General features: G+C 47.0%; 1 protein-coding gene and 1 non-coding gene across 4 annotated transcripts in view; one reads left to right on the forward strand and one right to left on the reverse strand.

Annotated features, from left to right (window-relative positions):
- The window catches only part of ABAT (4-aminobutyrate aminotransferase), a 122,265-nt gene that overhangs the window by 21,457 nt on the left and 73,185 nt on the right, over positions 1-27,623 (forward strand). The gene's annotated exons all lie outside the window — the stretch shown is intronic.
- Positions 22,996-23,057, reverse strand: LOC112437526 (U7 small nuclear RNA). The gene has a single exon (XR_003026117.4). It is a non-coding gene; the product is annotated as a U7 small nuclear RNA (small nuclear RNA).

The raw sequence follows: 27,623 nt of genomic DNA on the forward strand, positions 1-27,623 counted from the left end.
GGCAGAATGCTCCCAACTCTATTTCCATGTTCTCTAGGAATCCTGGACCAGCCCCCGACCCCTGCCAACCTTGTCCTTGTCCAGAGGTCCCGTAGTCTTCACTGCCAGCATCTCCCATTTAGGTGCTAACATCTATTATCTTGGATATCAGCAACTTGCCAGCACTCTGTCCCTGGGTTGCACTGAGAATTCCTTCAAAGGTGGGACCCACTGTATTCTAGTACCTTACTACTGAAAGTGTGGTCCAGCGGCCAGCAGCATTGCATCATCTAGGAGCTAGCTAGAAATGCAGAATCTTGGGCCCCACCCAGAACTACAGAATGTGAATCTGCATTTTAACAATATCCCCTGGGGTGATTTGTGTGCACTTTTAAGTTTGAGAAGCCTATTTTAGACAGATCTGTAAACCTCACACTCAGATCTAAACTAGGGATAGCTTTGCTGATAAGTTACATTGACAGCATCTGTTACCATGTAATTGGTGCCTGAGCTGAAGCATCTTTCAGGCATTACTGGCCATTTGTACCTTCGCCTGACGTTATCTCTTGAAATGTCTACACTGGCCTCGCTTTACCCGTGGGAAACCAGAAGCCCAGAGGAGCAGTGCCTTGCCCAAGGTCACACGATGACCATGAAAGCAGAGTGGAGATCACTCTCCACTCCTTAAAGGGAATGGGATCAAGAGGATTGAAATGCTGTATCCACTGAGCAGGGCGGCACATGCCTGTAGTCCCAGCTACTCGGGAGGCTGAGGCAAGAGGATTGTTTGAACCCAGGAGTTCTGGGCCGTACTGTACTATGCCAATCAGGTGTCTGCATTAGTTCAGCATCAATATGGTGACCTCCTGGGAGTGGAGGACCACCAGGTTGCCTAAGAAGGGGTGAACCAGCCCAGGTCAGAAACAGAGCAGATCGAAACTCCTGTGCTGATCAGTAGTGGAATTATGCCTGTAAATAGCTACTGCACTCCAGCCTGGGCAACATAGTAAGACCCTGTTTCTAAAAAAAAAAAAAAAGAGAGAGAGAGAGAAAAGAACTGAAATGCTGCAATGATACTGAAAATGTGGGGTGTAGGGGGAGCATTCTGAAGCTACTTAGGTCTGTCCTCTGAAAGTGGAGAAAGGAGAGATGACTTAAAAGTGACGCAAGAACAAGAACTTAAGTTGTATTCTTTTGTTCATCCAACCAGTGTTTATTGGGTACTTACTAGACTCCAGGCATGGTTGTCTGGTATCTATAGTATCGAACAAGGAAAGCCAGGCCTCCCTTTTGGTGGCTTATCTGGAGTGGACAGACGTAGCCATCTGGCATTCATTCATTTGTCAATGAGTGTGTTCATTTATTGCATGATTTCCATGTGCTGTGTACAGTAGTAGGGGTGTGTGTGTGTCTATGTGTCTGTGTGTGTGAGAGAGACAAAGAGAGAGAGAGATGGAGGGAGAGACAAAGACTCAGCTACTACACCAGCGCCTCTTCTAGACTAGCCATGCAGAAACAGGCCCCAAAACAAGGACCACACAGTGAGGAGAGTGCCGAAGTTGTGTGGGAGTGAATACAGGTTCAAGCTCAAAGTAAAAAGAGGTTACCACTCCCTGTTCCTGGGGATTCTAGGGAAGAAATTTCAGGAGGAAAAGGCAGAAAAGAAGAGAAAGAGACTCTGTGCAGGGAGAGCATCATGAACAGGCCCAGAGAGTTCATAGGAAGCCATTCCAAGAAAATCACAGGGGAAAAAGGAAGGATAGACCGCGTATGGTGGCTCGCACCTGCAATCCCAGCGCTTTGAGAGGCCGAGGTGGGTGGATCACTTGAACCCAGGAGTTCAAGACCAGCCTGGCCAACATGGCCAAACCCCGCCTCTACAAAAAATACTAAAATTAGCCGGGCATGGTGATGCATGCTTGTAGTCCCGACTACTCAGGAAGCTGAGGCAGGAAGATTACTTGAGCCCAGGAGTTTGAGACCAGCCTGGGCAACATAGCAAGACCCCTCAAGACCCCTTCTCTACAAAAAATTTTAAAAATTAGCCAGGTGTGGTAATGTGCACCTGTAGTCCCAGCTACTCAGGAGGCTGAGGCAGGAGGGTCACTTGAGTCAAGGAGGCCGAGCCAGGCTGCACTGAGCCATAATAATGCCACTGCACTCCAGCGTGGGCAACAGAGTGAGATCCTGTCTCAAAAAAAAAAAAAAGGTGGAGGGTAAAATCATGAATCTCATACAGATACAAAAACACTCAATGATTTTATTAGGCTCATTCAATGAGGGAACCAGGCAGACATTAGAACCAGTTCAAAGGAAAAGTCAAATAAAGCACAAATATGTAAAGAGTAAAGGGAGGTCTAAATAGATTCAAAACAGAGGCAAACATGGTTGGACAAGGCAGAATTTGCTTGTCTATCAGTTTTCTACAACTTACAAAGGAGTCAGCAAAGCAGTTTGAAAGTAATGAACAAGGTCAGGCACGGTGGCTCATGCCTGCAATCCTAGCACTTTGGGAGGCCGAGGTGGACAGATTGCTTGAGCTCAGGAGTTTGAGACCACCTTGGGCAACATGATGAAACCCTGTCTCTACCAAAAATACAAAAAATTGGTCAAGCATGGTGGTGCGTGCCTATAGTGCCAACTACCCGGGAGGCTGAGGCACAAGAATCACTTGAGCCTGGGAAGTGGAGGTTGCAGTGAGCCAGGATCACGCCATTGCACTCCAGCTTGGGCAATGGAGACCCTGTCTCAAAATAACAATAATAATGAACAAGTGAACAAGGCTAGAATCAGATAATCCAAAAATTTGTGTTGTAAGTAGGTAGTGCATAACTCTTTTTCTATAAAACCAATGTTCGGCCGGGTGCGGTGGCTCTCGCCTGTAATCCAGCACTTTGGGAGGCCGAGGCAGGCGGATTGCCTGAGGTCAGGAGTTCGCGACCAACTTGGGCAACACAGCGAAACCCTGTCTCTGCTAAAAATACCAAAAAAAAATTAGCCTGGCGTGGCAGCCTGCGCCTGTAGTCCCAACTACTTGGGAGGCTGAGGCAGGAGAATCGCTTGAACCCGGGAGGCGGAGGTTGCAGTGAGCCAAGATTACGCCACTGCACTCCAGCCTGGGCAACAGAGCGAAACTCTGTCTCAAAACAAAAACAAAAAAACAAACAACAGCAACAACCAAAAAACAAAAAAACAAAAAACCAATGTTCAAGTGATGGAGAGGCATGGGTGGATGAGGAGTGGCAAGAGGAGGCTGTAGGAAGAGTAGATCATGTCCCGCCAGGTGACCCATGATCTTGAATTTGGACTTGACTCAGAGACCCATAGGGAACCATGGAAGAGATTTAAGCAAAGCAGTGATGTGATTTTGTTATCACTTGAGAAAGATCCTCCTAGAAGCTGAATGGAGAGTAGAGAGACACCTTCTCCCACTAGCCTTTGACCTCAGGTTTCCTTAGGGAAACAGCCAATCCCAGGGGCAGATTGCTGACCTTCCTGCAAAAGGTTTTAGAACGTGGAAGCTCCTTCAGGGCAAGGTTGGCCGAACACCAGCCAAAAGAGCAAGGCACCACCCCGGCAGGACAGGGCTGTTTTGTGCATGGGAACAAAGCCTGCCTCCTCTCTCTGCCCAGAGCTGTAAATAGCACTCTGCTGGCTTCGCAGGCTGAGCGCCGGTCTGGGGACAGGCTGAAAATGCACACACCAAGGAGCATTTGTGCAAATGAATGCCTGCATGCAGATTTGCATGCCTGGCGTCCTGTCCCAGCCCTAAGTGTCCAGTCCTGCAAGGGGCTGGAAGCAGGGCTCAAAAAAGAGCCACACATAGAAGAGTGTGGACATTCTGACCTGGGGACAGGTTCCAGGAGGGATTCAGAGGCAGGCTGGCAGGGTGAGTGGGAGAAAACACGCAGAGAACCCTGGACAGAGTTTTGGCTCCAGCTTTACCCGTGATAATGACGATGACCCATGAGTAGTGGCCACTCACATTGGCTGTGAATTTGTGTGTAGTTGCTCACCTTGTCGCTCACAACAGCCCTATGAGGAAAGGCTGATCAGATTTCAGAGACAGGAAATGGAAACTCAGAAAGGATGACTGACTCGCCCAGGGTCTCCTACTGAAAGGAGCATTTCTAGTGAGAAACCGAGGCTTGAAGACTCTGGAGCCCTGGTGTCTAGGACTGACCCACATGGACGCCTCTGCATATGCCCACTGCTGACTCTGACCTCAGTTTACTCCTCCGTCAAAGGGTGCAATAATGTCTTTGCACCTAATGATCACAGCGGAGTTTGGGAAGACGAACTACCCCTGCAAATGAGAAAGGCTTGAAAAGTCATCAACGCTGAATATGAACTGGTGGTATGTGGAGAAAGTCTGAAAGTGCTTTCCTTAGCCCCAGAGACAGGGTGTGGAGTGCAAGGCCAACCTTGTTTGTACTCAGGGGCTTTGGAAGTGCAGAGTGGCCTTGGATGGGTGGAGGTGAAGGCATGCTGAAGCTTGCTGAACCACTCCCGGATCATAGGTGAGCCAGGTTGGGTCTAGTCTGTTTTTTTCCCTTGAGAGGAAGAGATGGTGGGTGCCTTGCGGAGAGAGAGGGAAACAGTGACCCTGAGGTGGGGACGCACATCTGGACGCAAAGTGTTTGCCGAGAGCACTTGGCCACCTGCCCTCCCACGGAGCAGGTGCTAGTCTTGGGTCCCGCTCTTCCGGGTTCTTCAGAAGCTGAGCTCCAGTCTGTAATCCCAGCACTTTGGGAGGCTGAGGCGGGCGAATCACGAGGTCAGGAGATGGAGACCATCCTGTTCAACACGTTGAAACCCCGTCTCTACTACAAATACAAAAAAAATTAGCTGGGTGTTGTGGCGCATGCCTGTAATCCCAGCCACGCGGGAGGCTGAGGCAGGAGAATAGCTTGAACCAGGGAGTCGGAGGTTGCAATGAGCCGAGATCGCGCCACCGCACTCCAGCCTGGCGACAGAGTGAGACTCCATCTCAAAAAACAAAAAACAAAACAAAAACAGAAGCTGAGCAGCTTGCTGTTTGTTTGGACTGAGCAGTCCTTCCAGCAGCAGCCACCTGCCAACAAATCAGATCATTTGCAGGTCATCCATCAGGTCCCACGCGGTGCATCCCCTGAAAGGCCTGTGGTGGGGCTTGGGCTGAGGCCTGTGTCTTACACCTGTGAGATCAGGGGAAAGTCCTGAGTCTGGAAAGCAGCTGTGCTGCTGGCTCCCTGAGTGCCCGGGAGCCAGTGATTTCTGTCCAGGCCTCAGTTTCCTCATCTGTAAAATGGCAACAACAAAACTACCTTTTGAAACATTATATGAATGGTTGTTAAATTGGAAAACTGGATGATAAGAGTTGAATGCTCTTTTTTTTTTTTAAGAGACAGGGGTCTCACTCTGTTGCTCAAGCTGGAGTGCACTGGCACCATCGTGGCTTACTGCAGCCTTGGCCTCTAGGCTCAAGGGATCCTCCTGCCTCAGCCTCCCCAGTAGCTGGAACTATAGGCCCGTTCCCTGCCTCGCTATTTTACTTATTTTTTATTTTTTTTGTAGAGGCAAGGTCTTGCTATGTTGCCAAGGCTGGTCTCAAACTCCTGGCCTCAAGCAATCCTCCCAAAGTGCTGGGATTATAGGCATGAGCCACCGCACCCGGCCAAAAGTTGAATGCTTCCTACCTACAAGACACTGGGTAACACTGGGTACTACTTGGACTATCTCATTTTTAACCTCTCAATAAGGTGGGAAAGGTCTTCTTCTTTTAAGCTTCTTCACCAAGGTCACAGAGGTAGCAAGAAGTTGAAACAGGACTTGAACTAGGATCTGCCTGGCTCCAAAACCTAAGTCTCCAAACATGGGGTTATTGGAGGACCTCCCAGGGCCAGGGACTTAGAAGCCCTCCTCCTTCCCTTCCTGTACCTTTATTCCTCAAGTCTGTATAGACTTACTCTGTTTTTTTAACAGTTTACTTTTTGAATAGGCAATCTTGGCACGTGGTAAAACACTCAAACACAGCAACTCAATCTACAGAAAAAAAAGTAAATTTTTCTCCCTCATCCCCATCCTGTGGACCCCTTTGCCTCATTAGAGGCAAATAGTCACCAAGCCAGGGTCTTACTATGTTGCCCAGGCTAGTCTCAAACTCTTGGCCTCAAGTGATCCTCCCATCTCAGCCTCCTGAAGTGCCGGGATTACAGGCATGAGCCACCAAGCCTGGTCTTCCTTTATGGTTAATGCTTTTTGTGTCCTACTTAAGAAGTCCGGCTGGGCATGGTATCTCACGCCTGTAATCCCAACACTTTGGGAGGCCAAGGCAGGTGGATCACGAGGTCAGGAGTTCGAGACCAGCCTGGCCACCATAGTGAAATTCCATCTGTACTAAAAATACACAAAAAAATTAGCCGGGCGTGGTGGCAGGTGCCTGTAGTCCCAGCTACTTGGGAGGCTGAGGCAGGAGAATCACTTGAACCCAGAAGGCAGAGGTTGCAGTGAGCCGAGATTGCACCACTGCACTCCAGCCTGGGTGATAGAGTGAGACCCTGTCTCAAAAAAAAAAAAAAAGTCCAACATCATTTGTATTGTTTCTTCTATTATCTTCTGGAAGCTTTCATGTTTTGCCTTTCATATTTATCTCCAGCATCCACCTAGGGTTGATTTTTATGTATTGTATTAGGTAGAATCATGATTAATTTTTTCCCACATAGATAGTTCATGTGGCCCAGTATCACTGCCTCCATTGTCAAAAATCAAGTGTCCATATATGCATGTATGTGTTTCTATTCTCTGTTCGGTTCTATTAATCTGTGTGTTTAATCTTTGCCCCCATACCACGTCTTGACTGCTGTAGCCTTAGAATATGATAGGCATTGCCTCGTTGCCCTCTAAAGAGACTGCACCAATCAAGACTTACTAACAATTTGACAAAAATGTATTGGGCTTCCAATACAGTGCCAGATGGTATCATGATGGGAATTCAAGTCTAATCATATGCACAACTTCTACCTTAAAGTGTATAGTCCTATAAGTGACAAGACATGAACCAAATAATTCCACAAATAGAGGTAACATATGAATGTGATGGGGCCACAAAGGGGAGCCGTGTAGGATTCTGTGCTAAAAGGAAGATTTGATCTGGTGGGAGAGGTTCAGGGAAGTCTTCTCTGAGAAAGTGAGTCATGAACTGATATCAGAAGTGTGAGTAGAAATGAAGGAATCAGAAGCAAGGGAAAAGCATTTTGGGTGGTGGGAACAGCATCTGCAAAGACTGAGTAGAAGCCTTCCCAGGACAAACAGTGGATCCTCGTGGCCAAACCCAGAGTCAGGAAGGTGCTATGCACAGAAATTGGAATGGTGATAGGGACCAGACCTCAAGGCCTTTAAACTACATTCAACAGCTGGTTTTTATACCTAGAACAACTATCCTAAGAACAATAACAAGAGTCACCTTCAATATTCCAGATTTAGGGTAGTTCCAAGAGCCTTTTCAACACAACTAGGCTTGCTTCTTGGCAGGAGAAGAATGTGTATGGCAACCCCTGGAGTGACACATCAGTTTTATTAAGCTTCATCCCCCAGTTCCTGGCACTGAATATTTCATTTTTGCTAGCAGTGGAAGCAACAGTTTTACTGTGCAGTCAGCCCAAGTTCTGGCAGCAGCAGCATCTGCCTGGCACCATCTCAGGTCTAGAACTTTTTTCTCCCCAGCCTGGCGAGTGTCTTGCTTGCTGGAGTGTCCCTTAAGGTGGACCTGGTGCCAGCCACAGTGCTGTGAACTTGAACTGTTTCTCCTCATTCACCATCATCTCTACTCCTCACCTGTGGAGGCATGATTCCTACTCTATGGATAAGAACACAGAAGCTTAGAGAGCTTAAGTCACTTGCCTAAGACCACACACCTTCCAAAGGGCAAATATAAAAGTCTCCAACTGTATATTTTTCTACATTTTTTGTGGTACTTTTTTCCTTTTCAAAATATAGAGTGAGTCATACTCATCAGGAATTTTATGTACAGAATGACAACATTTCTGGGGAGTAGGACAGGATTCTGAGATGTTTCCAATCTGTGCCTTGAGCGGATCCGATGATTTATCCAGATCTAAGACCCTCATCTCATTCTCGGCAGTGCCTTTTAAATTTGGCAGCCAACATGGGGTTTTGGTTCTTTCTGCACCAAGTGGAGTAATTAAGAAGGTTTTCATCAAGGTAAATATCTGCTGGGTTTCTATAGAATTGTGGGGAGGAAGTTGAATATACACCAGCACCCAAAATCTCATTAAATGGGTCTGCCCCTTGTTCCAGGACAGGAGAGCCAAACATAGCGGACAGGATTGATGTTGTTTTCATGAATGTAGGTGGCTGCTCTGTTCTTTGTGGGTTTTCAAGGTGGGAATTTGTTGGCAAATGAATATATGAAGAAGCCAGGAGTTAACACTGCTTCAGGGAGGTTTTAGAGCCTGGGGGAAATAATGTTGTTTTAGAATTTTTAGAATAAGTATTGGCAGTGTGTTGGGGGGGAAAAAAACCCTGAAAAATAGAATACGGATTTCAGTTAAGCTCTCCCTTCGTCAAACCACACTTGTCCATATTGGCACATAGCTTGATGCTACAGCTACACCTCCTCTGTTTATTATCTACTTAGTGCTTGGTAATATACTGTGTACTATGAGTACCCTCTCTGGGAACCCCACAATAACCCTTTGATGTGATTTCAAACCCATTTTACAGATGAGGGGCTATTACAGAACTTGCACCAGGTCCTCAGAAACCAAGTGAGGGAGTTGGGATTTGAACCCCTTCACCTGAACACTTGCACCTGCCTGCAGTTAATACATCACATTGGAGCAGATAACCTGCCACATTTCCTGGAGAGCAGGGTTCTCTGCTGCAACTATGCTCCCCAGGGAACTTTTTTCTTTTCCAAGACAGACTCTCACTCTGTTGCCTAGGCTGGAGTGCAGTGGCACAATCTTGGCTCACTGCAATCTCTGTCTCCTGGGTTCAAGCAATTCTCCTGCCTCAGCTTCCTGAATAGCTGGAATTACAGTCGTGCACCACCACACTCGGCTAATTTTTGTATTTTTAATAAAGACGGTGTTTCGCCATGTTGGCCAGGCGGGTCTCAAACTCCGGATCTCAGGCGATCCTCTGGCCTCAGCCTCACAAAGTGCTGGGATTACAGGTGTGAGCCACCACCCCCAGTGCCAAGGGACTTTTGGCAAGGTCTGGAGATGCTTTTGGTTGTTACAACTGGTGGGGGAATGAAGAATGCTACTGGCATCTGGTGGGCAGAGGCCAGGGATTCTGCTAACCATTCTAACTCCTCCCTCCACAACAAAGAATTACCTGGCCCCAAAAGTCAATAGTGCTGAGGTTGCAAAACCCTGAATAAAAGAGCACAACTTCTATACCCCTTCCAGTATTTTCACAGGAAGTTTCTGTTACGAACCACACCTGTTTTCAGTACCTTGTCCCTGGTGACTGGTTCTTATCGGGCTTCTGGACTTTCCTTCCAGTAGAGTGGCAGGACCTGGGTTCCATGTTAGAGTCAGTAAAACGTGGGCCGGTCACCGTGGCTCATGTCTGTAATCCCAGAACTTTGGGAGGCCAAGGTGGGAGGATCACTTGAGGCCAGGAGTTAGAGACCAGTCTGGGCAACAAAGTGAGACTTTGTCTCTACAGAAAATAAAAAAATTAGCCAGGCGCTGTGGTTCATGCTTGTGGTCCCAGCTACCTGGGAGGCTGAGTTGGGAGGATAAGCCCAGGAAATCAAGGCTGCAGTGAGCTGTGATCACACCACTGCCCTCCAGCTTGGGCGACAAAGCAAGACCCTATCTCAAAAAAATACATTATAATTAATAAATAAGTAAATAAATAAATAGAGTCCATAAAATGCTTTTGGCAACATGGCTAAGAAGGAGGCAGTTGAGCAGGTGAGGTTTGCCTCTTGGAAGCTGCATTCCAGGATATTTCCAGTACTGCAGACTCATACCTTTTTTGCTAGGGGGATTGAGAGGAAAATCCCCCCAAAAGGGCCTGAAGCTCTTAGCACTTGCCATGTCATATTCTCTTCCTCCTGATGGGAATGGAGCATGCTCACAAATTCACACCTTTGCTGCTGAACATGGTATGCCAAAAGTCACTGCACTCCGCTGGGCTAGCTATCTGCATTTCTATCTTGAAGGAGCAAGCAAACATGCAAATCTCTTGCCTTGCCCTTTGTGCGGGGGTTGGGCTACCTGGCTGATTGAAAGAACACTTCCCCTACTACATTTAAGGAGAACTTTGCTTGGCTCAGACCTTTGAAGGATCCAAAGGTACCTTTTTCTTTTTTGAGATGGAGCCTCACTCTGTCGCCCAGGCTGGAGTACAGTGGTGCAATCTCAGCTCACTGCAATCTCCACCTCCCAGGTTCAAATGATTCTCCTGCCTCAGCCTCCTGAGTAGCTGGGATTACAGGTGCACACCACCACATCTGGCTAATTTTTGTATTTTTAGTAGAGAATGGGGTTTTGCCATGTTGGCCAGGGTGGTCTCGAACTCATGACCTCAGGTGATCCACCTGCCTCAGACTCCCAAAGTGTTGGGATTACAGGCGTGAGCCACAATGCCCAGCCTCCATGTGTAACTTTTGACTCCCCAAAAACTTTACTACTAATAGCATCCGGCTAACCTGAAGCCTACTAGTAACATAAACAGTTAATTACAAGATTAGCCTCTACATATATTTTATGCATCCATGACATACCTAGCTTTTTCTTAAATTTTTTCAATGTTTCTAGGCTACACAGTTTGTCTTTGAGTTTTTCTAATTGTCACAAATCTCCAAAAAAAATCCAGTATATTTATTGAAAAAAATCCTCATATTAGTGGACCCGTGCATTTCAAATCCATGTTATTGAAGGGAATACTCTTTTTAGGTCTTTTTATTTTTATTTTTTTGAGACAGACTCTGAGTGTCGCTCTGTCACCCAGACTGGAGTGCAGTGGCGCGATCTCAGCTCACTGCAACCTCCGCCTCCCGGGTTCACGTGATCCTCATGCCTCGGCCTCCTGAGTAGCTGGGATTACAGGCATGTGCCATCATACTGGGCTAATTTTGGTATGTTTAGTAGAGACTGGGTTTTGCCATGTTGGCCAGGCTGGTCTTGAACTGCTGACCTCAAGTGATCTGCCTGCCTCAGCTTCCCAAAGTGCTGGGATTACGGGTATAAGCCACCATGCCCAGCTTGTTTTTAGGTCTTGAATTTGCTTGGAGGGTTTTATTTTGTTTCACTTTGCCCATTCTTTTAAGTAATTTTTTTGTTTTGAGATTAGTGTAGATTCACACACAGTCATAAGAAATGATACAGAGAGATCCTGTGGGTCCTTCATCCTATTTTCCCCAACGGCACCATCTTACTAACCCATAGAGTACAATGTCACAACCAAGATACTGACATTGATACAGTCCATCCATTTTAATTTTAATTTTTTTATTCTTTATTTTTATTTATTTGTTTATTTTTTGAGACAGAATCTCACACTGTCACCCAGGCTGGAGTACAGTGGCACGATCTCCGCTCACTGCAAGCTCTGCCTCCCAGGTTCACGCCATTCTCCTGCCTCAGCTTCCCGAGTAGCTGGGACTACAGGCGCCCACCACAATGCCCAGATTTTTTTTTTTTTTTTCAGTAGAGACAGGGTTTCACCGTGTTAGCCAGGATGGTCTCGATCTTCTGACCCGCCCGCCTCGGCCTTCCAAAGTGCTAGGATTACAGGCGTGAGCCACCGCGCCTGGCCCAGTCCATCCATTTTATTCAGATTTCCCCAGCTTTACATGCATTCACCTTGCACGTTTTTTGTTTGTTTGTTTTGTTTTGTTTTTGAGACAGGGTCTTGCTCTGTCACCCAGACTGGAGTGCAGTGGTGCAATCAATGGCTCACAATAGCCTTGAGCTCCTGGGCTTAAGCAATTCTCCCGAGCAGCTGGGACCACAGGCACATGCCGCCATGCCTGGCTACCTTTTTTATTTTTTGTAGAGATGGGGTCTCACTGTATCGCCCAAGCTGGTCTGGAACTCCTGGGCTCAAGCCATCCTCCCACCTCAACCTCCCAAAGTGCTGGGATTACAGGCACGAGCCACCGCACCTGGGGCCAGCTTTGAAAGATTTTGATTTGAGGTTCGCAGTCGCCATTGCCACTTTGCTGAAAAAAGGGGCTCAAATTCCAGTGGAGTGTGGAGTCAGTCATGATGGGTGCATTCCCAAGGCTGAGACATCCCTGGAGTAACTTTAGGTGTCTGTCCTGAGCTGTGTCCTGGCAGAGAAGGAAGCACGGGAGAAGGAAGGCAGGCCGCCGCGTCCTAACACCTGAGTTCCGGTTTAGGACACACAGAGAACTCTGTGCTCCCGCCTACACTCTGCCTTCCCTGACTTCCTCCCCATTCCTGATGTTTCACTTGATTGTCAGGCCCAGCTGGCAGCATTCTGCTGGAGCCACTGGGCCAGCAAGCCTGAGAGGTGATGACCCTTTAGTACCTCGGGACAAGGGCGTTTGACCTTGTCTGATCAGTGACTGTCCCTATGAGCTCAGTTCTTTGTTCTGGGTCTCGAGTCTGGAGAGCCCCAGCTTTGCTTGGGGACGTCCTTTGCAAGTAAGAGCAGCATGTCAAAGCTACGCGGTTTTGGGAGAAAGTGCTGAGTCTACAAGACATCTCCCCACTGGAGCTGGCATTGTGGGAGAGAGAGGCGAACTCTTCAGAGATTTCTGTTGAAAGACTGGAATGAGAAGCAGATGGTTCATACTGGTTAAGAGGCCAGCGCCTTGCTGTAGTTTTAATTTCCCGCAGGATCCCAATGATTGTAAAGATTGTGTTTCTCCACCTCTGCAGAATCACCCCTAAGCACTGCATTCATGATTCTGCAGAAAAACTAGGCAGCCAGACAGACCTGGTTCAAATCCCAACTGCCACTTACTTGTGGCAAGAATAGGGTGAGTTTTGCTCAACCTTATCTCAGCCTCAGCTTCTCAGTCTGCAAACTGGCACTACTCCACTACATCACAAGACATTTAAAAGCATCAGTGATGTCTGGAAATCAGTTAGCATCGGGTGAGTGTAGATAAAGCCTAATCCACCGCAGGGCCTTTCGGCTTTCTTTGCCTCCGTTTTCTCATCTGCTAAGTGGAAAGAAATTTTCCTTGCATTGGAGTGATGTTAAGTCTGAAAATACATAGCACTCGAAGTCAGTAGAGATACAGAGCAGTTTTCAGTGGAAACTGAACAGAGTGGTTTGACTCCAGTACACCAGCTCAATGCCAGTTCTTGGGCAGAGCAGTTGACCCGAGGGAGTGGATAATTAAACAATGCACAGAACCTTAGAAGCTGGGACTATGAGGGATCTCTGAGCTGATTGGCTCTAAACCAAGTCCCTTTGCCTGATGCTTAAAGCCTCTCTCCTGCATCTTAGACAAGAAGGCGTCCAGCCTCCAGAGTGGATCCCACTCCAAGGCAAGGAGCTTTCTTAGTTATTGAGCCAAAATCCGCCTTCCATTTTGTAACTTATTGAAGATTGCAGCCATAGTACAGGACAGAGCTGGGACTCAAACCCAGGTCGGAGTGCACAGCCCATGACCCTAACACCTGGGCCCCATTGCCTCTGTAATCCAAGGTTCCTACTGTTGCACTCCATTCTGTCCAGGACTCAGCACAGCACTGGGAACCCAGGAGGATTAAAGAAGGGCCAGGGTGACTGTGCAGGGGGACCCTGGGGAAGAAGGCTGACCTCTGGTCGGGAACTCTCAAAAATTTTGGGATCAGGCTAGGCGTGGTGGCTCACTCCTGTAATCCCAACACTTTGGGAGGCTGAGGCAGACAGATCACTTGAGGTCAGGAGTTCAATACCAGCATGGCCAACATGGTGAAGCCCTGTCTCTACTAAAAATACAAAAATTAGCCGTGTGTGGTGCACGCCTGTAATCCCAGCTACTCAGGAGGCTGAGACAGGAGAATCACTTGAAAGGAGGCAGAGGTTGCAGTGAGCCAAAACTGTGGAGCCACTGTACTCCAGCCTGGGTGACACAGCGAGACTCAGTCTCAAAAAAAAATAAAGAGAGAAGTTTGGTATCAGCAACCTGACTGTGGTCCCTGAGCTCTGGCCAGCCCTTCTTCTGGCCTATAGATGCTGATAGGCCCATGGGACCATTACAGGAGTGAATAGGAAGTGTTCCCAGCAGCCGGGTGCCTGGGGGGCAGATTGGAGAAGCCTGGTCTTGGACAGGCCTCTTCAAGCTGACCCCAGGGTGTCCACTTCCCCTGTGGAGGAAGCTCCTCAGGTTAAGTGAACATTCATTGATTTTAATTTTTTCTCCTGGAAAACTGGCTTGCTGCTCCCATCCCCAGAGGCATCCATGTCCCAGGGAATTACCAACTCTCAGCATGTAACTTACATTGCGCGTCGACTGTGAAATCAAGGAGAACAAGAGACGAGGAGCTTGCGTGCTGGCGGAGAGGGACCGATGAATCATGAACGAATGAGAAAGAGACAGATAAGGGTGACAGAAATAAAATGTGTTGGTCTGAAAGCAGTGGGACTACTTTAAGTTGGGGTCAAGGAAGGCTGTTCTGAGCAGGTGGTATTTGGGCTGAGGAATGAGACAGCCGTTTCGGGCCCGGGGGAAACTCATTCCAGGCAGGGACACAGCAGATGCATGGCAGGTCCCACGTTGGGAGGACTTGAGGTCATCATTAGAAGGTTGGGTTTTATTCTCTCTGCAATTAGAGATCTTTGGTAGGTTATTAACTAGGGAGTGACATGATGTGTTTCACTTTAAAATAATCCCTATGGCTGCTCCGTGCAAAGTGGATTGAACAAGACCTCGATGGGATCAGAGAGACCACTTAAGTGGCTGCCACAGTCAATTACAAGTGGAAGTGGCTTGGATTCAGGTGGAGACAGGAAGAGAGGATGATCTGGAAATGCCTGGAACAGTCCAGGCATGAGCAATTGCAGTCAGTGCCTGGGTTCAGATCCAAGCCTTTGTAATAATGTATGAATTTGAAACTCCCTTTCCTCCTGCGCAAGTTAAAGGTTTTTTGTTGTTTGTTGTTTGTTGTTTGTTTTTTGTTTTTGGAGATGGGGTCTTGCTCTGTCACCCAGGCTGGAGTACAGTGGTGTGATTGCAGCTCACTGCAACCTCCACCTCCCAGGTTCAAGAGATTCTCCTGCCTCAGCCTCCTGAGTAGCTGGGATTACAGGTACAAGCGACCACGCCCAGCTAATTTTTTGTAGTTTTAGTAGAGAAGGGGTTTCACCATGTTGGCCAGGCTGGTCGCAAACTCCTGACCTCAAGTGATCCACCTGCCTCAGCCTCCCAAAGTGCTGGGATCACAGGCGTGAGCCACCACGCCTGACCCTGTGCAAGCTTTAAATTGCAGGAGGTGATCCTTTGTACATTGGAGGTGGTAGTAGTAATAGCTGACATGATCAGTAAAAATATTCATTGAGATCATACATTCACTTCCTGGAGCTGCTGCAAAAAAATTGTCACAAACTGAGTGACTCAAAACAATGGAAGTTTATTCTCTTACAGTTCTAGAGGCCAGAAGTCCAAAATCCAGAGATCAGTAGGACTGTACTCTCTCTGATGGCTCTAGGGTTCCAACCTTGCCTGCTGCCAGAGGAGTGGCTGAGAATAACTGAGTACATGGCCCTCCTTCAGCAATTGCTCTGTTCTGTTGTGTGGAGAGATCACATTTTGTTTATCTGCTCATCTGCTCATGGACCCTTGGGTTTGTTTCCCCCTTCTGGCTCTTTTTTTTTTTTTTCTTTGAGACGGAGTTCCACTCTTGTCCCCCAGGCTAGAGTGCAATGGCGTGATCTCAGCTCACCACAACCTCCACCTCCTGGGTTCAAGTTATTCTCCTGCCTCAGCCTCCCAAGTAGCTGGGATTACAGGCACCTGCCACCACACCCAGCTAATTTTTGTATTTTTAGTAGAGATGGGGTTTTCACCGTGTTGTCCAGGCTGGTCTCGAACTCCTGACCTCAGGTGATCCACCTGCCTCGGCCTCCTGAAGTGTTGGGATTACAGGCGTGAGCCACTGCGCCCAGCCTTCTGGCTTTTATGAATAGTGCCGCAATTGGCAGGGCACGGTGGCTTATGCCTGTAATCCCAGCACTTCGGGAGGCCAAGGTGGGCAGATCACGTGAGGTCAGGAGTCCAGACCAGCCTGGCTAACATGATGAAACCCCATCTCTACAAAAAAAATACAAAAATTAACCAGGCGTGGTGGCACACACCTGTAATGCCAACTACTCGAGAGGCTGAGGCACAAGAATCACTTGAACCAAGGAGGTGGAGGTTGAAGTGAGCCAAGATTGCGCCACTGCACTCCAGCCTGGGCAATAGAGAGAAACTCTGTCTCAAAAAGAAAAAACAAACAAAAAATAAGTAGTGCTGCAACGAACAGCAGCAGGTAAGTATCTGTTTGAGTCGTTGCTCTCAGTCTTTGGGGTATGTACCTAGGCGTGGAATTGCTGGGTCATATGGTGATTCTGTGTCTTACTTTTTGAGGAACTGCCTGTTTTCCACTCTGTGCCACATAGTTTTGGTTGAAGTAGTTACAGAACCGCCCCAGATCAAATGTGGGGAGAGATAGATGCCACCTCCCAGTGAGGGACTACTAGGTCACAGAGGGAAGAGATTGGGGAGGGGAGATGCTGTTGCGGCCATCTTTGGAATGTACAAACGGCCACTTGAGTAGTGATTACTTCATTTATTTATTTTTGCAGGGAATTATTTTTTTTAAAGGGCCTCGGATCACCTAAGGTCAGGAGCTCAAGACCAGCCTGGGCAACATGGTGAAACCCTATCTCTACAAAAATTAGCCAGGCATGATAGCAGGTACCTGCAATTCCAGCTACTTAGGAGGTTGAGTCAGGAGAATCACTTGAACCTGGGAATCGGAGGTTGCAGTGAGCCGAGATCGTGCCATTGCAATCCAGCCTGGGTGACTGACTGAGACTCCATCTCAAAAATAATAATAAAATAAAATAAAACAGGGCCTCACTCTGTCACCCAGGCTGGAGTGCAGTGGTGTGATCTCGGCTCACTGCAACCTTGGCCTCCTGGGCTTAAACGATCCTCCCACCCCATCCTCCTGAGTAGCTGGGACTACAGGTGTGCACCACCACACTTGGCTAATATTTTTTGGTATTTTTTGTAGAGGCAGGGTTTTGCCATGTTGCCCAGGCTGGTGCAGTGAATATTTCCTCTTCTCTTCTCTCTTTCTCTTTCCCTCTTTCTTTCTTTCGAGACAGAACCCAGGCTGGAGTGCAGTGGCAGTGAATATTTCTCTTTCTTTCCTTCCTTCCTTCTTTTTCTTTCTTTCTTTCTTTCCTTCTTTCTTTCTTCTTTTTTTTTTTTTTTTTTTTTTGAGACAGAGCCTCACTCTGACACCCAGGCTGGAGTGCAGTGGCACGATCACGGCTCACTGCAGCCTCGACTTCTTGGGCTCAGGTGATTCTCCCACCTCAGCCTTCCAAGTAGCTGTGACTATAGGTGTGTGCCACCTGGCTAATTTTTGTATTTTTTTTGTAATTTTTGTAGAGACTGAGTTATACCATGTTGCCCAGGCTGGTCTTAAACTCCTAGGCTCAAGTGATCCACCCATCTCTGCCTCCCAAAGTGCTGGGATTACAGGTGTGAGCCACCATGCCCAGCCTGCAGTGAATACTTCTTGATGCTTGCCCTGAACGCACACTGTGCTGAGTGTAGGATACAGACATGAGTATTGCACGTGTGGTTTTTGCCCTCTCACAGCTTGTGGTTACTTGGAGAAGAGCCATTAACTAAAATTGCAAAATTAATTTTGGGGAAAGGGGGCTGGACTTTCCTGATATTCTCTTCCTCCTTTTATCTTTAAGTTGATGAATAACTTAACATAGCAAACTGCACTAAACTTACATACGCGGCTCCATGAATTTTTACCTGAGAATACAACCATGTAACCAGCACCTAGATCAAGATCTAGACCGTCCCCAGCCCCCAGAAAGTTCCCTCATACCCCAGTGGGTAACTGCTATTTAACATCTTCACCATAGATTAGCTGAGCCTATTTTAGAACTTTATAAATGGAATCATACAGTAGATACTCCTTGATGTCAGGTGTCTCCCTCTGCACTGTTTGTGAAATCCCACGATTAATCCCTTTTTTAAAGAGACGTTGACTTGCTGTCACCCAGGCTGGAGTGCTGTGGCTTGATCATAGCTCCCCTGCAGCCTTGAACTCCTGGGATCAAGCAGTCTTCCCACTCAGCTTCCCAAGTTGCTGGAACTACAGGTGTGCACCACTACACCTGGCTAATTTTAAAACTTTTTTTTTTTTTTAATTTAGAGACAGAGTCTCACTATGTTGCTCAGGCTGGTCTTGAGCTCCCCAGCTCAAGCAGTCATCCTGCCTCAGCCTCCCAAAGTGCTGGCATTACAGGCATGAGCCACCATGCTGGCCTTAATTCTTTTCTTTTTTTTTTTTTTTTTTTTGCTTTGTTTTGTTTTTTCTCTTTGAGATGGAGTGTCACTCTGTCTGTCACTCAGGCTGCAGTGCAGTGCTGCAGTCTTGGTTCACTGTAACTTCTGCTACCCGGATTCAAGCAATTATCTTGCCTCAGCCTCCCAAGTAGCTGGGACTACAGGTGCGCACCACCACACCTGGCTAATTTTTGTATTTTCAGTAGAGATGGGGTTTCACCCTGTTGGCCAGGCTGGTCTCAAACTCCTGAACTAAAGTGATCTGCCTGGGCCTCCCAAAGTGCTTGGATTGTAGGTGTGAGCCACCATACTAGTCTTGACCTTAATTCTTTAACAACAGCAGTGTGGACTGTGAAGGAAACATGTTCTGTGCCACAGGAGCATATAGTAGTGAGCTGTAATCAAATCTGGAGTGAATAACGTGAACACTGGGAAGAGAAGCACTCACCCTTACTAAGCATAAGCATGCACTATTGACCAGGCCCTGCCCTTAGAAGGAGAGGGTGGGACCTGCCTGGCCAGAGGCCACAAGCTCTGGAACAGTCCCCCATGGGTTGGACCCCCACCTCTGCTCTTCACTATCCGATGTGACTGAGCAGGTGACTTCACTTTGCTGTGCCTCAGTTTTTCCTTTTGTATAATTAAAATACTGATGGTTACTGCATTATCCCCCAAACCTCAATGATCAATAAACATGGGGCTCTGTAATCAGGGAGCTTGCATTGTTCTGGGGATGCTGAGGAGATAGAGGTAAAATAGGGGATACCTGTTAAGCAGGAAGAGGGGAGGGAAGGGGAGAGGGAGGGCAGGGGTGCAATTGAAAATCAGACAGCCAAGACCTGAGGAAGACAGGACGGGAGCCCCTGGCTCTCTGTGGAAGAGATTTTTGGGGAGTGGAATGGGCAGGAGCAGGCTCTTGGGTCAGGCTCACCTGGCACGTTCAAGGAACCATGAGGGAGCCAGTGTGGCTGGAGCAGAGCAGGAGGGGGTGGCAGGGAGGGGAGGGACATGGAGATGTAGGTGTAGGGGGGTCCTGCAGGCCTCCTGGAGGCCAATCTGATGGCATTGGCTGTCACTCTGGGATGGGGGTGTATTGGTTCGTTCTCAAACTGCTATAAAGAAATACCTGAGACTGGATAATTTATAAAGAAAAGAGGTTTCATTGGCTCATGGTTCTGCCGGCTGTACAGGAAGTATAGCAGCTTCTGTTTGTGGGGAGACCTCAGGAAACTTACAATCATGGCAAGAGGTGAAGGGGGAGCAGGCATCTTACATGGCCAGAGCAGGAGGAAGAGAGAGAGCAGAGAGGTGCTGCACTCTTTTTTTTTTTTTTTTTTTTTTTGGTGTTTTGCCCAGGCTGGAGTGCAATGGCATGATCTTGGCTCACTGCAACCTCCGCCTCCTGGGTTCAAGCAATTCTCCTGCCTCAGCCTCCCAAGTAGCTGGGATTATAGGCATGCACCACCACGCCCAGTTAATTTTTATATTTTTAGTAGAGACAGTGTTTCACTCTGTTGGCCAGGCTGGTCTCGAACTCTTGACCTCAAGTAATCCTCCCGCCTCGGCCTCCCAAAGTGCTGGGATTATAGGCGGGAGCCACTGCACCTGGCTACACTCTTTTAAACAACCAGATCTCATGAGAACTCTATCACAAGGACAGCACCAAACGGATGGTGCTAAAGTATTCATGAGAAGCCCACCCCCATGATCCAGTCCCCTCCCACCAGGCCCCTCCTCCAACATTGGGGATTACGTTTCAACGTGAGATTTGGGTGGGGACGTGGATCCGAACCATATCAGGGGACCACTGGAAGGTTTTCACCAGAGGGAGGACTGGTGTGATGTGACCTGACTTTTGCAAAGGACTGCTCTGGCTCCTATGTTGATTGCACACAGACCACAGCCCATGAGAGGAGAAGGTTGATGCTTAGGACACGGCGGGAGCCCTGGGGCTTGGATCACAGGGGAAATGATGGAGGCAGGAAAGTGGGCAGATTCTGGATCTGTTTTCAAGGTGGAGCCAACAGGATTGACTGATGGACTAGGTGTGATGCATGAGGGTGCCAGGAAGATGCAGGCACCGAGATCCAGGTAGAGTTGACAAACACCTCTCTACTGTCAATGTATTGTTTTTACGGGTACCTTGTATGTATATGAAAGGATTCTGGCTTTCTAGATACATTAATGATATAAAAGTTTCCACTTAAATTACTGCTGTTAAGGGCCGGGTGCAGTGGCTCACACCTGTAATCCCAGCACTCTGGGAGGCTGAGGTGGGTGGATCACCTGAGGTCAAGAGTTCAACACCAGCCTGGAGTTTCAGCCAACATGGTGAAACCCCGTCTCTACTAAAAATACAAAAAATTAGCCGGGCGTGGTGGTGTGCGCCTGTAGTCCCAGCTACTCGGGAGGCTGAGGCAGGAGAATAGCTTGAACCCGGAAGGCGGAGGTTGCAGTGAGCCAAAATCGTGCCATTGCTCTCCAGCCTGGGTGACAGAGTGAGACTCTGTCTCAAAAAAAAAAACCAAAAAATTATTGCTGTTAAAAAGCAAGATAATTTCAAGCAAAAGTCTTACAAATGTTGGTAAATGATAGAGCGTTTAGGTGGATGGCAAATGGTGACTTAGGGAAAGCACACACTTGGTGTGTTGCTGACATGTTAGCAGAAAAAGGAGACAGTGTCTGAGGGCAAAAGTGGCCCTCTTGGGTCTGTGTCTGTTCTCTAAAAACTGAACTCTGTTTGAAATTGAGTGAAATGGATCACCAGTTTGTTATTGGGAAGATAGGAAAGACCTATAGTTTGAAGGCTTGGAATGCCTACATGGGGGACCAGCAAACTCTTTCTGTAAAGGGCCAGACGGTAAGTATTTTTGGCATGTGGGCCATGTGGTTTCTCTTGCCACTATTCAACCCTGCCATTGTAGCGCAAAGCAGCCATGAATGAATAGGTGTAGCTGTGTTTCAATAAAGCTTTATTTAAAAAAGCAGGCCAGTGGCCATAGTTGTGGATCCTTAGCCTACAGTCTGCATCCCAGAGCACAGAGCCTCAAGAGCATCCTCTTTCCTGGCCTTCCAGAAATTTGAGACTTCTTATCTCCAAGCTTTCCTTTCTTCCACTATCTTGGGATGAGTCGAGAAGTTTCCCTTTGTGTCAACTGCAGGTGCACTAAACTCCCTGAATGTGCTGACCTACTTTCAACTTTAAGTATTTCCACCTGGGAACTAGAATCAAATTTGACTGGTTCAATGCTAGAAAGCTAATGTCCTTTTTATAGTCTGTTTGGAAGCTCATCTCCTCTTTCCACACCTTCGGAAACCAAACGGAACACAGATCAATTTCCAAGTGCCTCTGGGGCTCTCTGTTAATGCCACGTCGAGTTACTCAATAGTTGTTTTCCTATAATTAAACATCTGGACACATTGGGCTGCCATCCACTGAAGTTACTCTTGTGCCCTCGTGAAGTATCTCTGTGCCTATTATTTGAGAATGCTAGAGAGACTTCTTTTCTCCAAACATTTGATAAAATTAATAATACAGGTTATTAATGAAGAATCAGAAACTACAAAAAGGTGGCAACAAATAGACGTCCATGCCATGGCCTCATATCCAAAATGCAACGGTGCTAAACAGAAAACACCTGTCTTTCCAGCCTTGCTTTATTGTGTAGCAGTTTCTGATTTTGTTTTTTTGTGCCTGTAAAAAATTGTAGCCAGACTGCATATAAAATTTTACGTTCTTTTTTTCTCTCATTACATGGCTTAAAAAATCACTTCCCTATCTTTTTACACAGTTTTCAGTTAATGTCATATAATCAAGTTGTTGTACCACAACTTATTTGAGCAATCCTCTACCATTGGTCATTTACATTGTTTTCAACTGAGCACGCTTCTTTTTTTAAAAAAATTTTTTTTAATTTTTGTACAAATGGGTTCTCACTATGTTGCCCAGGCTGGTCTCGAACTCCTGGCCTCAAGCAATCCTCCCACCTCAGCCTCCCAAAATGCTGGTATTATAGGCATGAGACACTGTGCCTGTGGCTTTCACTGCTCTGAACATCTCTGAGCATAGAACTATTCCTTCATGTAATATTGCTTGCATTAGCTAAATTTCTAGAGTTGGGATTTTTTTTTTTTTGATGGGGTGCTGTATTCGTCCATTTTCACACTACTATAAAGATACTACCTGAGACTGGGTAATTTATAAACAAAAGAGGCTTAATTGACTCACAGTTCCACATGGCTGGGGAGGCCTCAGGAAATTTACAATCATGGCAGAAAGTGAAGGGGAAGCAGGCACCTTCTTCACAAGGTGGCGGGAGAGAGAGAGAGCACGCAGGGAAAACTGCCACTTTAAAACCGTCAGATCTCGTGAGAACTCACTATCATGAGAACAGTATGGGGGAAACTGCCCCCATGATTCAGTCACCTCCCACCAGATCCCTCCCTTGACACATGGGGATTACAATTCAAGATGAAATTTGGGTGGGGACACAGAGCCAAACCATATCAGGGGCTTTCTAGTCTTTACTGGAAAGCCTGCTAGACAAATTTTAAAAGAGCTATAACACTGAGTTGGGATTTCTTGAGGTCAAAATATTTAATATCTCTTTATGTTGTTTTCCAAAAGGTCTGGATTCAGATACTCTCCAGCAGTGTCTGTTGGGAGAGAGAGAGCCAGGGGTGATGGTCTGTCTTTGAGACCTGAGATCAGACAGGCAGATAGCTGAACTCCCAGGCAGTTGGTTGGTTGGTGGTTGGTTTTTTGCTAGGTTGGTTGTTTTTTTGTTCTGAATCTCATTTCAAAGAGAGCAGATTGACTCCACACCTAATGCACATCCTCAGTTTCACAAAGCAGCTAAGAGTGAAGTCAGGTTTCATAGTCCAAATGATGCTATTGCTTGAGTATAATTGTGCACCAGCCATTAGCCCACATTTCTTGGTAGAGCCTCGGTGCCCTTGATTATGAATTTGCACATGGTGGAATCGCAATAATTTGTTTTATAGTTCTGTCCTTTGGGGGAGTGACATTTCTTCCAAGGTCTCAGCTCCTTTAATCTGTAAAATGGGAATAATAAGAATTCACTGGACAAATATTCAGTGTGCCTGTTGGGAGTGTTGGGCACTGTGCAGTCCATCTCTGGGGCTAGCATGGAAGGCGTACATTAAAAAAATACTCATGCTGGCTGCAGTGGCTCATGCCTGTAATCCCAACACCCTGAGAGGCTGAGGTAGGTGGATCACTTGAGACCAGTCTGGGCAACATGATGAAACTCTGTCTCTATAAAAAAATACATATATACAAAAAATTAGCCAGGCATGGTGGCACACACCAGTAGTCCCAGCCAAGAGGCTGAGGTGGGAGGATCACCTGAGCCCTGAAGGTAAGGCTGCAATGAGCTGTGATTTTACCACTGCACTCCAGCCTGGGCAACAGAGTGAGACCCTGTTTCAAAAAAAAAAAAAAAAAAGAAAAGGCCAGGCATGATGGCTCATCATGCCTGTAATCCCAGCACTTTGGGAGGCCGAGGTGGGTGGATCACTTGAGGCCATGAGTTCAAAACCAGCCTGGCCAACATGGTGAAACCCCATCTCTACTAAAAATACAAAAATTAGCTGGGCGTGGTGGCACGCTCCTGTAATCCAGCTACTCAGGAGGCTGAGGCACGAGAATCAATTGAACCTGGGAGGTGGAGGCTGCAGTGAGCCAAGATCGTGCCACGGCACTTCAGCCTGGGAGACAGAGCAAGACCCTGTCTCAAAAAAAAGATACTCATGCAAATAAATGTGTAAGTACTAACTGTGATGAATGGAAAGAATTAACGCAAGAAGCTATAAGAAATTACAGCAAGACAATTGTATTTCCACAAGAAGGTTTATAAATGCTTCTCTGAAGAGATAACATGGAGTGTTTGAGACCTGAGTGATTCCTAGGTTTTGGCTAAGGAGGAGTGAGGGAAGCAGACGGGGCTGCAGGAATGGCAGGTGCAAAGGCCCTGAGGCTACAGAGCTCTGTGCCCTCCAGGAATCAGAGGGTGGAATGGGTGGGGTGGCATGTCAGTACTCAGAAAAGAGATGCAGGCAGAGGTGGGTTAAGCAAGGTCCCAGATGCCTCATGAAAGGCTGGGAGCCACCACTGAGCTAAGAAGTGACAGGCTAGGGGAGTGGAGGCTGGAAGATGACTCTCTCCCTGTGCTAGTGAGCAATGCCCATGGTGGTCTAGCAGAATAATCACTTTTTTTGTTGTTTTTTTGAGACCAGGTCTCCCTCTGTCACCCAGGCTGGAGTACAGTGGTGCAATCATGGCTCACTGCAGCCTCGACCTCCCAGACTCAAGCCATCCTCCCACCTCAGCCTCCCTAGTAGCTGGGAATATAGGCACACACTACCATGCCAGGGTAATTTTTTTTTTTTTTTTTTTTTTAGCGGAGACAGGGTTTCACTATGTTGCCCAGGTCTCCAGCTCCTGGGCCCAGGCAATCCTCCCATCTCAGCCTCCCAAAGTGCTGGGATTACAGGCCTGAGCCAATGTGCCCAGCCCAGAGTTAGAGACATTTTAGAGGCAAATGAGAGTCCCTTTTCTTCCTCCCTTCCCTACTTTCACCCTCAAGCTGATGACCATGTAATTGTGGTTATGTTCAAGAAGTGAGAGCTAAAATGGGATTTACCTTTACGTCAGTTTGCAAGAGGCAAGAGAGAAGCTTACATTTCTAAAACAGCAGCCACACCGTGGAACCTAAAAGCTAGCTGGACTTAACTCCAGTACATCCTAGCCAGGAATTAGGGAACTTTTTTTAAACTTTATTTTTTTATTTTGTAGAGACAGTTGCCCAGGCTGGTCTTGAACTCCTCAGCTCAAGCAAACCTCCAGCCTTGGCCTCCCAAAGTGCTGAGATTACAGGAGTGAGCCACTGCACCCGGCCAGGAGTTAGGGATATTGGCAACCCCAGGTTATCATCCCAGAACCAGTCATGAAACTCATGAAATCATCACCACCATCCCCATCTCCAAGAGAATCTCTCTAGTACTTGCATGTCATAATTAAAATCAGTGGTCAGTCTTGGCCTGAGTAGGAGGAGAAAGCTGGAATCAGTGGACTTCCTGATATGTGATCCCATGAAAGAGTGAAGTCCGTCTTGTGTTCCTATGGGTAGCTGCTCTGGAGGGTGGAAGCCTGAACTTGATCATTCCCTCTAATTCTCAGCCCATCTAGACAAAAGGAGTCTTGCTGGGAGAGAGAAATTGTTTGGTTTATTATCATTTCTGAAGGTCTCATGCTGGTAAGAAGTTCAGAATTAGTTGCATACTTTTTAACTCAAGAGACAGGGTCTTGCTGTGTTGCCCAGGCTGGAGTGCAGTGGCATGATCGTAGCTCACTGCAGCCTCAAACTCCCGGGTTCAAAGGATCTTCCTGCCTCAGCCTCCCATGTAACTGAGACCACAGGTGCACACCACCACACCTAGCTAATTTTTTTATTTTCTGTAGAGACAGGGATGGCAGTGGTGGGGTGGTGGGGGCGCAGGTGGCTCGGGGGCAGGGTTGTGTGTCTCACTTTGTTGCCCAGGCTGGTCTTGAACTACTGGGCTCAAGCAATCTCCCTGCCTCTGCCTCCCAAGGTGCTGGAATTACAAGTGTGAGCCAGCGCACCTGGCCAATCAAATTCTTTAAAATTAAGTGCCACAAGCTAAATTCTTTTCTTAGAGGTTTAAATGTTACAGACACATGACTGACATGTAATAAATATTCAGCATTCATTGGCAAGAACAGGAGAAGCCAGGTGGCTGGATGAGCTTTGGGCTTTAGTTCAAACTGCAGTTCCCCAGATAAATAGCTCCGGGATCTTGGGCATGTTCTAAACTACCTGGGCTTTATTTTTTCCCTCTGTAGCTTGTAAAAGCACCTACTCCACAGACTCATGAGAATAAACAGCAGGTGCTCAATAAACGGTGGCCAGTATTGTTATTTAAGGTTTAGACTCACTTTAGGTGTATGTCAGTCCCACCTGAGCTACATTTGCCAATGAGTCATGCCTGGCTACCAAGTGCCCGAAATGGGGCTCATCTGAATGGGGGTGTGCTGTAAGCATAAAACACACATCCGATTTTGAAGACTTGCTATGCCAAAAAGGATAGCAAAATATTAACATTTCGCTAATTAGTTTTCATACTAATTAGTTTTATGCTAATTTATTACCTGTTGAAATGATGAGATTTTGAGGACACGTCAGGTTAAATGGAATTAACATTAATTTCTTTATTTTTAGTGATTTATTTTTTAATGTATTATTTTTTTCAAGTTTTGCCTTTTTCCATGTGTTCCAAAAGATTAATTTCATCTGTTTCTTTTCTTTTTTGATGTGACCACTAGAAATTTTTAATTGGCACATGTGACTCACATTTTGATTTATTTATTTATTTATTTATTTATTTATTTATTTATTTATTTTTGAGATGGAGTCTCACTCTGTCGCCCAGGCTGGAGTGCAGTAGCACGATCTCAGCTCACTGCAACCTCCGCCTCTTGGGTTCAAGCGATTCTCCTGCTTCAACCTCCGGAGTATCAGGGATTACAGGCGCCTTCCACCATACCCAGCTAATTTTTGTATTTTCAGTAGAGATGGGGTTTCACCATGTTGGCCAAGCTGGTCTCGAACCCCTGACATCAAATGATCCACCCGCCTTGGCCTCCCAAAGTGCTGGGATTACAGGCATGAGCAACCATGCCCAGCCTATATTTATTTTCAATAGTACAGGTCTAAAGACATGATATAGAAAGTAGGAATGGTTAAGGAGTGAGAAAAGCATGGACTTGGCAATCAGAAAGATGTAGGGGCTTATCAGGGTAGCAGTACTCCCTGTATGCTATTAGAGCAGTCAGTTAAATTTTTTTTTTTTTTTTTGAGACAGGGTGTCACTTTGTCACCCAGGCTGGAATGCAGTGGCACGGTGGCACAATCTCGGTTCTCAAGCCATCCTCCCTTCGCCGCCTGAGTAGCTGGGACTACAGACGTATGCTGCCACTCATAGCTGATTTTTGTATGTTTGTATTTTTTTATACAGACCTGCTTTCACTATATTGCCCAGGCTGGTCTTGAATTCCTGAGCTCAAGGAATCCACCCACTTTGGCCTCCCAAAGTG

The sequence above is a fragment of the Pan paniscus genome, chromosome 18 (assembly GCF_029289425.2).
Source record: "Pan paniscus chromosome 18, NHGRI_mPanPan1-v2.0_pri, whole genome shotgun sequence".
In the NCBI taxonomy this organism is placed as follows: domain Eukaryota; kingdom Metazoa; phylum Chordata; class Mammalia; order Primates; family Hominidae; genus Pan; species Pan paniscus.